Genomic DNA, 12,556 nt, shown 5'->3' with positions numbered 1-12,556 from the left:
AATATGAATACAGTACTTTAATACAGGGCATTCACAAAGTCTTACCTTGCACATTCACTTTATTGGTTTGATATATTCAGAGAAAAATGAAACCAACCTGACAGACAAATATTGCATTAATGTCTTAGTCATTCTGAGCTTTGATATCAATGGCACTCTGAAAAAAATGGTGATTTATAAACAGATACTTTGTTCCAAACATATGGTCTTATATACCAGTAAAGACTAGAGTATAAATTCCCCAGAGTATACTCAGTATACTCAGTATTGCTGAGTATAGGACAAATTTCTGCTAAATTATATTATGGAATTACTATCTCTGGTAAAATATTTATGGACATGATTTCTACATAGATATAGATTTAGAGAAGATACCTTTTTATTAGGCATTAAAAAAAAAAAAATAAGTTGAATACTTACCAAACTGAGGAGTTGTCCTAAAACTGAAAAGTTCCTGTGTAGATTTGAAAAGCTGAACCAATCAAAACCTTTTTCCACCCAGGAACTACAGTGGACCCATATTGAATTCTGATTGTTATGTTCATGTTTTAGCAGTTAGTTACATGTGTCAATGAATCACAGATTGACTACTATTAAAAATAGATAAAGTAGTATTTCCTTTAATTTAGATGTCCTGAGTGTTTGAATCTGAGTTCAATCAGATAACTTGAAATGTTTATACAGTGGGGGAAAGAAGAAAGAAATGGATGGCTAGTCTTCTCATTGACATTCATTATTTTATGTTTGAAATCACATTTTAGTCTCACTTAAGCCAGTCATTTTCAGCTCATGGGCTGTAGATAAAGGGATACATGGACTACTTTGTAAAAAGCCTGTAGAAGGTAACTACAAAGAACAGTGTCTGTAGCTCTCATGAAAATGGGCTCCCATCTCTCCTGCTGAAAAAGTTTGACCATGCATCTGGTAACCCACAATTTTGAATCAAAAATCGAAAACTTAAATTTAAGAAAGTATATTTTGTTAACCCCGTCTTTATATGTCAAATGCCTATAGTTGGAGTAATCATTCATGAGAATCTTCAGATAACTTTAACCTGTTTTGTCATTCTTCTCCAGAGGCTTTCTCTGCCTAGCATGTCTACTTACACTGAGGCATCCAAAACTGAACTGTGGTGCAACCTGAAATGTATCACTGGTAGTTTTCTATCAAATCATTATTACAGTGAGATATTACTTCTGTGAAGTATTTCTCTAATCCTTCCCTTTGTTAGTTTATTTTGGAAAGATATATTTATTAAGCTGTAATACTCACAATGATTCATATCTGTTTGCTCAAGGAACCATGTTAGATCAAAGTCCATTATAATAATGAGAAGTTTATTATATTTTCTAATACATACTGCTTTTCATTACAGCTGCCAGAATGCTGATAGATGGATGGAAGAATGAATGCTGTGGGCAAATACAAGTATTTCTAGGAGTGTCTAACAGTCATCTTTAGTTGTTACTGATCCAGAACAATTTGTTAACAAATTGCATTAAAACTCTTTTTTCAAAATAATTCAAACAATAAACAGCAGTCCAACATATTTTCTCATTGCTCTCTTAATTTAAAATCAGTTATTTTCTATTAATTCTAAGCATCTTCTTGGCTGGCAATGTGACTTGCTATTTATTTTATTTCAAAACTTCTCACAAAGGGTCCTGTCATAAGTCTTTTGAAATTCCACGTGAATTATGTTCGAAAGATACATTTCATCTCTTACTTTATGCACTTTTTTCAAGGAATTCTTGAAAGATAGAGCAACACAATTTGCCCTTACAGAAGCTGTGTCTGTTGGTCCTTATCGTACTATGCTTATCTTAATGTGTAATCTAGTCTTGAAGTAGATTCCATTTGAGGTCTTATCTTTCCCAACTAGAGCAGATTAAAGAGGAAAGTCTTTGTTCATTGAAGTGCTGTGACTTACTTGCTCTCAAATCCTTGGAATTCAGAGCCAGAGTCCTGCAAGACTGCTGTCTAGCAAAAGGTTTTATGCACTTGCTTAACCCTAAGCACAAACAATCCCACTGCAGTCAGCAGCCCTCTCTCTTGCTGAAAACTGCATGTGGGATCAAATACCTTCCAAACTGTTTTGAGCAAGTAAAAAACCTGAACCTTGGCTGAAGAAAAACAGCAGAATGCAACTATCTCAGGTAATTAGCACTTTTTCCCTCTTTCAATACTGTTTCCATAAATCATATACAACACTCAGATCATTCAGAAGCTTTCTCTGTTAAATACCCTGTTTCATTAGTTCTAACTTCCTCAAACACATTTTCTGTCATACATAAGGAACTGCCAAATGTTTCCAAAAGAAGCACATCATGGGACCATTTCTAGATGAGAAAAATTAAAAGAAAACATGTGCCTGACTTTTCCAAAGCCTGTTAGAAGTTCTGACTAAATTTCTGTTCTCCTCACATGTATGGCTTTCAAGATAACCTTACACCTAACACCAAACTGACAGAATTAGCCTTTTAGACATTTTTCCAGTGACTAGCGGAAAATATGCCCCCTCTACCCCACCTTCTGCTATATCTCTTACTGTGAAGTTGTTTAGTTTCACTGTGTTAGCGTCCAATGCAAGTCATTTTTGCTGCGTGTAACTGGGTCTTTTAACTGTTGTAAACCCTTTGAAGTTTCCTCTTTCTGCAAAGAGGTCAACGCGGTCTTTCTTTTGCCCTTTCAAAAGGACCTTTCATTCATTCCTGTGTTTGGTCAAGTTGTTGTGGGTTCTGCTCTGGCCTGGCACCCTGAGTCCCCCCTACACAAGCAATTGCTGCTTTCGTTGCTACTGCTGTTTGTACTCCTTATTGCTTCTTTCATTTATCTTCGCTGACACACCAAAGGAAAGAGGGGGCCGAAAGGGGAGAATATGGCTGTAAGCTAAATTGATTGCATGTTATATTTCATGGAAGTCTGGCAGGAGGAGTTGAGTGATCTCAAGGGTTTCAGGAATATTTTCATTCCTATTGTGCAAATCAATCAAAGCACGCTCAGCCCCGGCTGCCCGCCCCCTTGGCAGCCCAGAGCAGAGCTCGCTGCATTGTCAACAAAAGTTTGAATAGAACAAAAGTCTCCCAAGTGGACACCGCATTCACTTGATGAGGTCACATATTACCCAACATTTAATAAAATTCACATGAATTTGAAAAGGATTCCCAGATAGATCAATGACTGGAAAAGTAGTAAATTTAGCTGGTAGAAGCGATGTCCTAGAATCAACATGTGGCAGTTACTCTTCTGTTTAGATATGAAATATCATGGGTGTCTTGGGACTATTAGAATGAATTCTTGCCAAATAAACATATCTACCACTTTCCGGTGATGTTTCCACCCACCTTGCATCTGTCATGGAGGAATTCGTTTAAAGTGGCTTGCCTTTTCCCAAGCCCTCATCCACAACACCAGCTGACCAGGCTGGTTTGGATCCGTCGCAGCTTTAAATGCTTCCCTGTGGCACAAGCATAAACACAACAGAGCCAGCAGAGATGGTGAGGCTCAAGCAACACCTAAGCAATTGCCTCCCCTAAGTGCTTGGGCAGAGATGTCTCCAGTAGATCACACTCCCTCCCTTTATTGCCAGAGCATTGTCTTAACCTTCTCTAAAAACCAGAACAACCACTGTCCTGCCACTTTCATCCTTCTTTTTCCTTTTAAATCCAGGAGATCCCCAGGTTACAGCAACTCTGCTAACCTAGTCTTCCACCAGGTCCTGAAAAAAGGTGATCTTAGTAATTCGGGTTGTTGCTACAGTAACAAACCCTTAAATTTTGGCACAACATGTGAGTTTTTAATTTCATGCTTGAAAACAGAGTGAGAAATAATGACTCTGCATTCTTCCTTAGCGAATGCACAGTCTTAGGCTATCTAAGGAACATAAGGCCACATGATGTGTCACTGTTCAAAAATTCAAAAGGAATCCAAAGGAGTACTTCTTGCTTGTTCCTCCGACCTTATCTGGTTCACCACTAGCTTTGGCAATCACTGTCACAAGTGAGAGCTGAGGGAATGCTGAGTCTGGAGTCATCACTCAGCTAACAAGTTTGTGCTTCTGCAAGATACATAGCAACTTGCTGACTGCCAGCACCTTATTTTGGACACAAGTCAGACTAGAAAGAGAGAATGGATATAAGAGCTTGCAAAAACCCTTGGCTTTGGGCAGGTCTCCATTCTGTAAAAACCATCCTGCACCTAGTTTGGATTTTGTAATCCTATTTGCCAGAACCTCTTGCATTTGTGGGCCATATTAATCAGCCTTCTCTGCAGCAAGCCACCAAATAGACTGTTCATTTGGAGTGTTTGCTTTTTAGTAACTCATTTTCTCAGTACAAATATATGTCCAATTAACATATTTGTGAGAGAAGGAATACTGATGTCCAGCCAGTTTACCTCATAAACTTCTCAAAAGTAAAGCTCGCACACTGCCACAGAGCAGCCCACTTTTTGAAGCCACCTGATCCATCCCAGTCATGGGAAAAGAATACTACCTAGAACAATTCTGCATTCCAGCAAGGATGCTATCTGTTGAATCCATGGATGCCAAGCTAAATGCTGTTACTAATCAAAAGTAAATAATCTGCTTAAAGCACAAAGCTGTTTTAAAACTCTCAGATCTATAGATAGAATAGGTATGTGGGATATGCTTTTATTAATAACCTTAGAGTTAATTGTTCAGTTCTCTGCCTGTATCACCAGTTATCAAGCCAACTTTGTTGACTAGTACAGGTTGAGCTGTTATGTACCAGAGCTCAGAACAGAGGTATGCTGGTAAGAAAAAACGGGTGCTTAAGACTCATCTGCTGTTGAAAACCTTCAGAGTATAAGGTGAATACTTCTTTCACTGTGTCTAAAAGCAATTCATGAATGAAATGAACCAATAAATAATGAACTAATGATCATGAAAAAAATACTGTGACTGCCATCAATGCATTTTTAAATATTTAAACCTTCTTTTGGGCCTTGTTGAAATTCAAGAGGTTTATATGGGCCCACCTCTCAAGCCTTTCCAGGTCTTTCTTGATGGCATCCCTTTCTTCCAGCATGTTGATCATACCACACTTGGCGTTGTCAGCAAACTTGCTGAGGGCACACTCGATCCCACTCTCCATGCTGCCAACAAAGATGTTGAACAACATAAATTAAAGACTTCCTATTTCCACCAAATGCTATTCTGATTTTCATTGGTTTGTTCCTTGGTTAGCTTGATAAAGGAAGTTGGTGGATAGTTTTAACTCTATTCTCGTCACAAGCTGGCAAACCCCACCAGGGGTGGTAGCACGCTGAGGGAGCACAGGAAGCGGGAGACAGCTACAGAGGAAGGCATGGGACATACACCACATCCTAGACCTCAAGATCCTACTGGAAAAAATCCCTTCAGCTTCAGTCAGAGTTGCGGCAAGCCCATAAGACTTGAATGATATTTGTCTCTTTTCTCAATACATGCACGTCACTCACAACTGAGTCCACTTATTCAGATACACTTTTAATTTTTGACTGGAATTACTGGTAAGTGCATTTGGGTTGTGCTGCCTACTGATTGGCTAAAAGGCCTTGGATTGGTTTGGCTCTGTTTCTACACTGAATGTGTGAACCAATACGGCCAGAAGGAATGACTTAATGTTTAAGTCAAAATGTGTTTTGTCAAGTTTTCCAGTAATCCACTTTCTGCAAATATTTGAGATGGTAAACTCTGATCACACAAACATTATGTGAGCCAAATAAATTAATTTCAAATCCAGGGAGGGCATTTGTAGAATTCAATAGGAATTATTATCCTTAGCCCCCAAGAAAAGATATCTCAGTTCCTCTTGCTGACTGTGTGCTATTTGGTGCAATTAACTAAGTTCATGGATCAAGGATTTGAGGCCCTAGTCTGGGTTATACTATAAGGAATGAGTAGTGAGGAATATTTCTATCTACTTTATCTTGGGCTTAATTTGTAGTGCAATGCAGTCTCACAGAGCATTTGCATGTGGGTACTGTGCTGGATGAAGAACTGTGCAATTATAAAATATAATTATACAATCATTTAAATATGGGTAATTTAAACAAGACCTCCTGTGTTGGGTGGTTATGATATTTTTCCCTTTCTACTTCTTTTTTTTTTTTTTTTAACTTTATCAAGTTATTTATTTTCTATTTGGATTCTGGAATCTAATCAGCTGGAAAACCAGGCACACAGAAAACAGTGTTGTGGGGCTTCCAGCCAGGTCCAGCACTGCCCCAGGAAACACCAGGGCACCATGACTTTGCCTGGTATCAGGAGGCACTCAGCACCTAGCATGGCTGGCCAATGTAAATGAATGCTGGCAGGAGAACGATACACTGGGATTAAAGGTGATATATAATTAGTCCGTATGACTTTTGTTGATAATAATTGCAGGTAACTTGTCTGCATTCTGCTAATCCAACTGACTGTCACCATGCACTAAGGGCATATGTTATCTGCAAAGGTTTCATATTTCATTTCAAACAAGGAGTTATCCATTAATAAAACAGAAAGGCGATTACATGAACGTGCTCTCTGCTGAGACTGCCCAGCAAAGCACATGCAGAGCTCTTTTGCCAGTGCTTCCCCACCGAGCAGCACTGCCCCTGCAGCTCCCTCAGCAGCACAGACAGGGCTCTCAGGGAATGGTAGAAACGCCTGAGTAATTCACTGTGGGGAAATGCAACAAGTAAATACTTGAACTGTGTTGTCCAGTGAAAAGGAAACAAGACCATCTTGCGGTGGAAGAAGGGGTATGAAAAGATGTTAATCGCATGAGCAGTAATCTCTTTGGCTGCTCAGTGTGCCACACTTGGGCTTTGTTTGCCTTTACTTATCTGGCTTACCTCAATCTATGTGATCATGAGGTGCTGGAGGGCCTCTTTAAGTGTGCACGAGATCAGCTACTGGAGAAGGGCAATGAAACGTTAAGGAGGAAAGGTGGTATCTTTAAAAAAAGCAAACTTCAAGGCCACCTATATAGACAAAAGGGCTCAGACAGGCAATAAATGCAGAAAATCATTGACACAGCAATGAATTATGAAGGCTATTAAAACCCGCAACTGAATTTACAGAATCAACTTCCCCTGATGTATTATAAAAATGCTTTTCCCCAGGAACTGGAGATATCTGAATTTGTATTGCAGATTGATTACAGCTTTATTTAGCAGAACTGGGGAGGGGGAGTTCAGCTCAGTAAATATGGGTATAAATAGTGTTAAACTTTCTGAATCTCATATACTGCCAGGAAATCATTAACATTACATTTAACAATTTCAGGTACTTCTGGTTTTGAACTCCAATTTTATTATTTATAGAGTCTTGATTGCAGAAAAAACATACCCAGCACTTGTATTCAGATTCTGTTTACAAAGGAGCTCTGTCTTCTCCCTAGAACTTGCATAAGAACAGAAAAGTAGATTATGTGGTTTCTTAATAGTTCTTCACAAAGAGTCTTCTGTTTCTGACAAACGGTTTATGCAAATGTATTCTCTGAACTGCTTTAAGCAGTACTCATGGAAAAATGACATTTTGCAAGAGGGAACAATGAATATTCAACACGTCATTTCTTAGGTGAGCTAATGGACAGCTTGTATTCCAAGGCCACTGCCATTCTCTAATTTTGAAAGTTTGATAGAGGGTAGGGAACTATCAACTGGCAGTGGGAACTGAAAAGCAGCAGCTCTCTGACCTTCCATCAGTATTCCAATAAAGGTAATTCGGGGCTTTAAATTACAGACTGGAAGAAAATTTTCAGTTTCTCCAAGCTCAACTAAAGAGCTGTTTTACAAAGGGCAGTATGAAGGAAAAAATCTATCTGCATCCTTGAAATCATAGCTACTGCTGGGCTGTGGAAGGGCAAGAGGGTGAAGGCTTCACAAAAGCCTCTCATAGATATTAATCCCTGATGTGAATGGTACAAAAAAGAGGCAATTTGGAATGTACAGGCTGTATCTTGCAGGCCTTATTCATACAAGCAGGCATGCTGAAGTCAATAGCTTTGTTTGTATTGGGCTAGAACTCGCCTGAGAGCAAAGGCTGCGTGAGGAGCCCTCATTTTGCAGTCCAGTTCAGAAAGGATGGGTTGGCAGTAGGAATTTGACCTTTTCATGAGAAAACCAATTTAAGTCATCAATTCACATACAACTGCTGTATAAAAATGATAGTTAATGTGATAGAGAAAAAGAAAGCAAAAGGACTAAGAAAGGCAAGTTAAAGAAGCTGGAATATAAATGTTTTAAGCCTCCTTTGCCTCTCATGCACCTCATGTGACAGCAGTAAGCTTTCCGAGTTGAGTCCCAGGAATGAGCATAACAGTTTAAGGAAAGTAGGCAGGTTTCACTCTCTCCTCCTCTCTCTTCTGCACTCCTACAGTTTTTCCCAAATATTTTTCTGATTTGAAGACAGAATGTAATTTGTTCTCAAGAGTTGTCCTCAAGAGTAAGGGAATCTCATCTTGTCCAAATCCTTTGTATTTTGTTCTTAGTAGCCTTATACATTTACCAGAAAGCTGGATAACTATATCTGGGAAATTTAGACATTTGGAGATAAAGAATTGTTCAGAGAATCTTCACCCATATTGAAAAGCAGATCAAATCTCTTATGTTCGTTTACAGTAAAGGTATTCAGCACATGAAGCAGAGTAATTAATACCTTTGATCACCAACCTTCTCAAGTTTATCACGTTAAGTGCATTTGGAGATTGGAAAACAATTTCATGCATATAAATGTCTTCTAGGAAGTATATTTGATTAACAGGTGACCTCAAAAGAGAAATTTTTGAACATGCTTTAAAATTTGCATTCCAAACAGGAATTTAACAGCAATATTTTAAAAAATATACACAATAGATATCTCATTTCCAAAGAGTCATTTGAAGTTAATAGCCAAATTCAGTGTTCAGTTACCTCACCATAATTTGTGAATTAGTTCAAGCTATAATCCATTCATTCAACAAGGTTACTGTGGACAAGAACTCAACAACTGAGACTGGGGATCCTGCAGTACAGGATCAGATCACACTGAATCTGCCTCAGTTGTTTTTACAAACTATGCCCGGGAAAATTAGAAACTTATTGCTTAGTCCAGATCTACATAATAGTAATATATGCCAAAAAGATTGTAGTTTTGCACCTTTTTTAGTTCTATTAGCAGAGATGCCTTAAGAAACTTTCCAAACTAACTGTTGTAGGGGTAAGTAATAAGAAATTCTAATCTACATGTAGCAATATCATCCACTGCTAGATATTTAAAATAATCTCCAAGGGTGGTGAAAAACCCTACCTTCTTTGTGGGGGCTTTGCTAAACAACTGTTTTAAATGGCCTTATGTGGACTGTATGTGCTAATATAAGGATTCTTAACTGAGCATTGTTTCCGGCTTCTCTTGGACAGCATTTCTGTCTGACGAACAAACAAATATTGAAAGTAATTCACAGAGTAAAAAAATTATTGAAAACACCAAAGTGCTCCATTTGTAGATTTAATTAAGATATCACACCAATAGAAAAGTATTTAGTCGGAGAGTAACAATTTCCTGCTGCTGTATATGCACCAAGACAAAACTGAGAAGCTTACTTTCAAAGCAGGAGATACTGGTCCTGCCACAGCTGCCAAGACAAGTGATATGACACTCTTATAGGCAATGATTGGAGTTGGTTTAATAATTTAACCTCATGGAAATCCTGATCTGCTGCTTGACAGAGAGGAGGAGACTGTGAGAAGAAAGGTCAGGTCTGTGCTTACTCTTTCCCTCAAGGTCAATTGCTGGACACTATCAGACATCGCAGCCAGGGTTACTGGCTTATTAGTCAGACTCCATTTTGGAACAGATGAAAGATGCCTGGATGACAGACTCTCAGTATCACCACAGCTTTGGATACCTAACTTTACATGATCTTTCAAAATCCAAATGCTGCTTAGTGTGGGGGAAGGTACTAGGCTTTGTATCATCTGCCCAGTTTGCTTACCTGGCATCATTCAGGGCAAGTCCAATCTACATCTAAACATACTTCATGTGGCTAAGTAATGGTGGTGGCCAAGTGGGGTGTTCTCACAGTGTAAAGCCATGGCCAAGAAGCTGCACTTCTTGCTATGGGTCACAGCTGGGAAAGAGAGAGAAATTAGAGAGAACAGAGTAGGTGGAGCACTCCGACAGCTCCCCAGGGGACCATGGTCCTCTGAGACCTGTACAGGGCCTAAACAGGTAAGAAAAGCCTTTTGCAACATGTATCTAGGGCTAGAGTGAAAGAGAGATTTGGGATGCCATATCCAGTGCTGATCACTCTTTCTCTCATTGGTGCCTTCACCCCAGGCTATGCACAGCAGAAACTTTAGACCAGCTAATGTATTTTAGCAAGTAAAAGGCCAGCTAGGTTATTTTCAGCAAATAAAAATGTCATTATTTTGATTTGCAATTTCCAGATACTATTCCTTCTGACAAATAAATAAATATGTACATACGCACCTAAAACAGTAAATTAATGTCCTCACTTTGCCCAAATCATTGCATGTCAAGTTGCAACTAAAAAAACTTTCATCTCTCCGTCAGACTACTTCATTTGTTATAAATAAAACCTTGGTGCACACAAAGCCATGTCCCAATAACTTTCCACAGACAGGCACAGATAGGGGTTATTATGTTTGCAAATCACATTTCTGACAGCCATCATGAAGAGAAAATGGCTTAAAACTTGACCAGAGTCAATGCTGAAACTGTAACTGAAATTGGAGTGTAAACTCAGGCTCCTATTATTGCAACCTCAAAGCTTCTCTCAAATTCCTTCTTGGAAGTCATGCTTGCACTACTTAGAAAGATACTAAAATACTTCTTATATAACCGCTCAGGAAAAGCTGTATATGGGGAATGAACTACTGAGCTGGCATTAATTTAATTTCACTCTAGTGTTCTGCAATATAGCATATTTTACATCAGCTTCACTGTGTAAGGTTCTTCTATCTATCAACTTGAAAAGTTTGACATTAAATTTACTTCTTCGATAAATTACTGGATGCTTCTGAAGTCTACACTGAAGCATGAAGTGATAGTGTCTGCTGAAGCCATCAGTTCTTATTGACAAGTCTGGTTAAATTATCAGGTTGTATGTAATTTTATTTGAGTATAGGAAAATGAAGGTTATAGCCAAGAACTTGGTGGGGTTTTCTTTCCTGAGATGATGATTTATTCGTTTTGGCTTCAATAGCTACGGTGTCAGGCGTATTTTATATTTTTCCAACTTTGACACTTCAAACATTTGATTTCCCTTTGCAACTTCCAACCTAAAACATGTTTCCCATTATATATATTCAAGTGACTGCCTTGCACACACTGACTCATGAGGCTGGTTTTTATTTTCACAAAATATATAACCCTATTTGAATAAAATACAGATGGTGTCCAATACATTAAACACAGCAAATTTGCCATTCCCTTCTCTATTCCTTCTGTGTTCCCTTCCCCAGATATTCTGTGGCTGTATGAAATCTTATCAGCCTCAACAGCTTTGGGAGGACATGGCAAAAGAAATTTGATGCCATTCATATACAGTTTCCTACAATAAACAATGTGCATTTTTTTAATTATTAGCATTTTTTTCTGTAGGATCCTGCATATAGAGCTCTGCTTTAAAGTGAGCTTCATTCCCCTTGGAAGGTACTGAACAGGCAGCTTCACAGTGTCTGTCCCATGATAGAGTTTAAATGAAGGGCAATCAACATGGCATATGGCACCAAGGTCCCAGCTGGAGCAGATTCAGTTGCCTCTTACATCACCAAGCAATTTAGAAGAAAAAAAAAAGCAATATACTAGTAGTATAGTAAATTAACTGAGTAAATTAGTAAAACCTGCTGAAATTAGTTGAAGAAAAATTGTTCTGGGTTTGCTCTGAAAGCATAAGTATACACATGTATAACATTTATTTGGAATGCACAAGATTTTGGTTTTTGAATAGGATTCTATCAGCATCACTAGATGGCATTGGAGGGTGCTTTATCTCATCATAGGAAAATAGTGTATAGTAAATTTTATTAGGAACACTACTAGTTAAGGAATTTATCCCAAACAAGCTGAAGGTATGTTCTATGCAACTTTGGTGAGGGAACTGGAACATGAAACAAGAACCAAGGCTGGTTGAGTAGTCACTGCACTGCTGCAGTTTCCTTCTGTCACACACAAAGAGTCTACCATTTCTGAGCAAGAATAAGACTAAAATTTGGACAGAAATAAATTGCAAAAGGTACAGAAGGAACTGTGAACTGGTATTACTTGGGCTGGTGACTTCAGAGAGGTAAGAGTTAATGTCTTCCTGAGATGTGGGGTGGAATTTTTGGTACTGCATATTTGTTTTTCCTCTCCAGCAAATTATACAAACATTATTATACAAATGGCATTTCTGTTTTTCTTACACCTTTTTTACTACATAGTTCTCATGTCCCTTTCCTACTACTTTTAGAATGAGATATGTTTGCAATCCTGTGATATTTTCGTTTAGCATCAACGTTCACTTTGGAATTTCTGCTAACTTTAGCCATGAACTACTGTCGATTGATTGTAACTGCAAGGAAC

The sequence above is a fragment of the Pipra filicauda genome, unplaced genomic scaffold, assembly GCF_003945595.2.
Source record: "Pipra filicauda isolate LSUMZ 115617 unplaced genomic scaffold, ASM394559v2 scaffold51_size4534324_pilon, whole genome shotgun sequence".
Lineage (NCBI taxonomy): Eukaryota > Metazoa > Chordata > Aves > Passeriformes > Pipridae > Pipra > Pipra filicauda.
Note: the sequence above shows the minus strand (reverse complement) of the source record.